The sequence below is a fragment of the Pteropus alecto genome, unplaced genomic scaffold, assembly GCF_000325575.1.
Source record: "Pteropus alecto unplaced genomic scaffold, ASM32557v1 scaffold16, whole genome shotgun sequence".
Taxonomy (NCBI): domain Eukaryota; kingdom Metazoa; phylum Chordata; class Mammalia; order Chiroptera; family Pteropodidae; genus Pteropus; species Pteropus alecto.
The window spans coordinates 4332134-4337166 of NW_006438867.1; the positions used below are offsets into that span (position 1 = coordinate 4332134).

Below are 5033 nucleotides of genomic sequence, written 5' to 3' on the forward strand. Positions count from 1 at the left end.
CTGGAGGCTTGAGGAGGGTGTGGGTGTGGATGGGAGGTACCTTCTATCCTAGGTGTCCCTCACCTTTCTGCAGTCTCCTGATGCTGAACTGCAGAATTCTAACCAGGCTGCCAGGAGAGTGCCAGGCTTTGTCCTCCCCGTCACCCACCCAAGCTGACATTCTCTACCTTATCATGTGGTGGGGTCTGAAACTTGCTGTGATTTTTAGGTCACTGAAAATCCTCTGATATTATGATAGATGATATATGTCATTATATATTTGTGCAAACGCATAGAATGTACAACGCCAAGAGTGAACCCTAATGTAAACTATGAACTTTGGGTGATTGTGATGTGTCAGTGTAGATTTATCGCTGGTAAAACAAACAAACAAACAACAAAAAACTGTACGATTATGATGAATGATGTTGATAATGGGGGAAGCTATGCATATGTAGTGGTGGGGGTATGTGGGCAATCTCTGTACCTCCTTTCAATTTAATTATAAACCTAAAATTGCTCTAAAAAAAGCAAGTATTTTAAAAAAAGAAGTCAGGAAAAGTAGGTCATTTCAGGGAAGCTGATACCGAGGACAGAGTCCTGGAAAAGTAGCCTGTTTGAAACAGCCCACCCTTTGTTATTGAATAAGGAGCTGAGAACTCTTTTGATTGATCTCTATCTCTTGGTGTTCTGAAACCTCTATATCATTTTGATGAAAAGTATCCACGATAAGGTCTGGTCTAGAGGAAGTGGCCACTACAGATTGTGTCAGGCCCTCCACTATTCTTAGGTTATCTGTTAGGTTAAATTCTCTTATGTTAACAACCAACCTATTTCACAGGTCTACACTTATGGGGTCGGGGATGATGGTGCATGACTGGCCAATGCTACATTGATGTGAATTAGTCATGTGAACTGTGTTCACCCCAAACATCTGAGAACCGCAGGGGTGGATCCCGTGGATGGCAGAGGGATCTAGGGAAGAGCAGGCCCTGATGAGTGGATGGCGTGGTGGGGAGTGATCTGTGGGCTCCCTGCTGATGACGTCTTTCGGAAGGAGAACTGAGAGGGAGGAGAGGGCTGACGAAGTAAAGCAAGATGAGGCCAACACCAAATTTGTCCTTTTTTCAGTTTTGCAAGATGGCTCTGAGCCAGGGATACTGGGAGAAGTTTATTTTCTACTTTTGTTTTTCTTCCTTTTACCCAAATAACTCTCTGAAATAGGATTTGACTACGTTATGAGTTAAATAGACATTGAGGAATTAGTTTGGGGACTTAAACACTTCTCGGGATACTGTCCTCATGGGAAATACAGACCAGCTTCCCAGCGACTGACTTAGAGATGCTGCCCCTCAGAGTAGCAGCTTGCTTGCCCTTGTTCTGACTTTTGAAGGAACTCAGAACTAAATATTAAGCATTCAAATTGTGAGAGTTTGTGACTGCGATCATTTCCAGACTTTTGACTTCATTAAGTAAAGTTGAACCCCTTCTGATTTTTGGCACTAAGCTCTGAGTATACTGTTTATACTGACATTTCTAAGGTGACTTTTAAGAAAAAGTTCTTTATTTTATCCAAATCACAAAGTATCTACATTTTGGAAAACAAATCTGAATAACATAATTATAGAGAACCAATAAATACTGTGAATGAACTTTTCATTAGAGCATGAAATACACTTAAGCTGAAATAGTAATTGCCAGTGTGGTCTGATTTGAAGAGTCCACCATACTTCAGAGAGCCACAGATCTCTCCTACCTTCTCTAAGCAAACCACAGAAATTACCAACATTATTCTTTCATTCACAGATTAGAAGTGTTTCATTGTCAAAGGATTCATAGGTGGTATGGGAGGAGAAAACTGGGTTTACTCTTTAATATAACGGAGCCAACGGTGGCTGCCCGCCTAACTCGGGGTGAAAGGAGATGATGCGTATGAACGCACATTATATATTATAAAGTATTTTTAAAGCTCATCCATCTGTAGCATGAAGACAATTAAACAGCAAAATCAAGACACTCTACGTAGGGAAAATTTCTTATAATCTGACGTAGGAAATAACTTCTAGGGCATAAAACAATTTTTATTATTGTTTCGTTTTATTGTTTGTCTTTGTTTTTATTTTTACTTTTTTTGTAGCTCTCAGTCTGAAAATTATTTCCTGCCCTCTAAAAGCTAGAGGATTATAACTACGGCCATGCCACCCTGAACAAGCCCGATCCTGTCTGATCTCGGAAGCTAAGCAGGGTCAGGCCTGGTTAGTACTTGGATAGGAGACCACCTAGGAAAACCAGGGGCTGTAGGCATAAAAAATAAAAAATAAGAGATTGTAAGCTGATGAGGTCCTTGCAATCTGTGAGGTCAACCAAGGGTTGCCCCGCCTAAAAACAAATAAATAAATAAATAAAAGCTAGAGGATTGTGTGTGTGTGTGTGTGTGTGTGTGTGTGTGTGTATGTATATAACCTTAACCTGAATTCCCTAGAAAACAGGCTAATATAAACCTTATATGCCAACACTTTATTGAAGAGTAGGCCTCAGGAGGACAGAAGTGAGAAAGAGGGAGTGAGGCAAAGAAGGAGGATGAGCTAAAAGGGGGGAACATGCTCCCAAGATGCCTGCACTTCATAAGGAAACAACTGCTTGGTGCCACAGGAAGCTGAGTTGAGGGCCGATGACGTTCCGCATCTCTCAGCCGTCTCTCCAGAGGGAGAAAGGGAGAGGAGTTATTTCACTGGCTTTCAGTTCCTATTGATCGAAACTTGCCTCCATGGTGTGTTAATACCCTTCGTGTCTTGGTGACACATCTGTACCCACTGAGCAGCAACAGGGAAATGGTAGGGTACTTGCTACCCCTGAGTATAAGGTGAGTCACCCACACAATGAAAGTGATGCAGCTCAGGGCTCTGGGTCTGCAGAAGTAGCAGCAGCAGCCGAGCTCCATGACTCTAAGCAACATTGAGGTGAGTGTACGGGTTCGGGGTGATGCACAGAACATGCACTATAAAACAGAGCATGGAAGGAAGCCACTTTAGATCATTTTTGCTGCCACTTTAGCTGAGTGCACTTTTGAGAAGGAAAGAGATTTTTAGTTCTCATATTGCAGAAAGCTGTGTAAAAGCCAACAGTAATGAAGATAATTAGAGGTGTACAGTTGATCAAAACTTGACCTGTAACTAGCACTTGAAGTAGTTGCTACAGAGAGAGTAAGACCTTCCTGCAAAGCAGTATTTCAGATATGATAAAGGGAGCAACTTGAGATAGATCAGTGTGACAGGGATGAGAATACAGAAAAGAAGATGAGCCACCGATGCAAAAAAAAAAAAACCCCAAAGAGCGAGATAAGATGGTTCTAGTGCCAGTTACGCTTCATCAGGCCTTAGAACCACAATTTACTGAAATGTCTGTATTTCGATTTTCTGGTATCTATATACAACATGTATAATTATTCATGCAACAGATATTTATTAAGAGCCTGCAGAAGGCTGGATTGCAGGCTCCGGCCACATGGCAGTTTCTGCTCCTTATCATGTAAATTCTAGTGGAAGAAGACAGACAAAAGCTTGTCATAGGGTAGGTAAGTGTCATGAAGAAAAGTAAAGCCGGACAAAGGAGAGCAGAGTGTATATAACAGAGGGGCAGGAGTTGTTATTTGATATGGGACAATCAAAGAAAGTCTCCGTGACAGGCAACATCTGAGCGGAGAGCTACACAAGAGAAAAGAGTGAGATGGATATCTGGGGGAAGAGTCATCCCAGCAGAGGGAACAGAGATGCAGAAGCATGAGGAAGGCCTTAAGAATTGTTGAGGAAATATACATTCATGTGATGAGTACGTACACGGGCACATATTTTCCCAGCGTAAGAAAACGTTAGTAAACTGCATATAATTTATTCAATATCGTCATCCAGATAGTCTCAATTTTATTGTTGTCGTAAATGCCCAAACTGAAGAAATTCTTTATGCTGTAATTCCAAAGAGATACCTGAAAATGGTAGAATCTATTGACAATTGCAGTCAAGATTCTGGCCTCTGTGGCTCAGTAATTGTAACCACGCAAATATGACCATCTGGGCAGGTAGGAAGGACTCGCCGGTAGATGGGTGTGACACACAACTAAGTAGATGGCAGGTGGATCTTGGAAGGGCAGAGCACCAGGTACATATGATTTAAAGCTGAGTTGGGTGGGAAGAAAAGTCCCACCCTGGTTGACAGCTCTAGGCCTGAGGACTTGTTTTGAGGATTTTTTGTTTGGCCTAAGGATAATAACAAATTATAAACTGTTGAGTGCTAAAAAGAAATTGAGTTAGAATGCCTGTGGGTCCCGTGTGCGTTGCTGTTGCAGTCAGCTGTCGTGGGGCTGCAGACTCATGGTAAACCAGCATGGTGGGGACAGTAGTATGGTGAGACAGAGACCACCATCATGGATGAAGAAGACAGCTAAAGAATGTCATATGGACCTGAGAAAAACTCTCCAAAAGGTGACCACGAGGAGCTTACTCAAACTCTCTTAACATATCCTCTGGCCCTAGTGCATCACTGCTTCACTCATTTCCATTTCCTGGGACTTAGAGATTTGTGAGATTGATCCTTGGGAAGGTGAAGAGGGGATGGGACACTCACTGTTGTTGAGGACCCCAGGAACACGTGAAAGTGGGGGAACACTAATGATAAACGGACACTTGGATATCATACCAAACCTGCATCTCGCAACATAAGAATGAATGTCAAATGTGTGGAAAGAAGTAATAAGGCAAAATTTAGGCAATGCCCACACACGGGCACACACTTGGATAGATCTACAATGGGCATAGCGATGGTTCTGAAGCTCGGCTGCAGTGCATCTGCATTTGCTTGGAGGTCTAGGCTATTTTTCAAGGTTTCTAACTTGGCTATAAAAATGTCTTTGTGACATTTTAAGTCTCAGCTTGAGGAACAAATTTTGATTTTTTTAAAAATTCAAACTTATCATTCCAAAACTCATTCTGGCACCTTTTTAGGGCTTGATGAATTGTTTCAAAGATGTTTATTGCTTTTGAGTCTCCGTTTTATTGCCA

General features: G+C 42.0%; 1 pseudogene; it reads left to right on the forward strand.

Annotated features, from left to right (window-relative positions):
• The first annotated feature begins 2164 nt into the window (after positions 1-2164).
• On the forward strand, positions 2165-2283 carry LOC112482975 (annotated as a pseudogene).
• The last annotated feature ends 2750 nt before the right edge of the window (positions 2284-5033 follow it).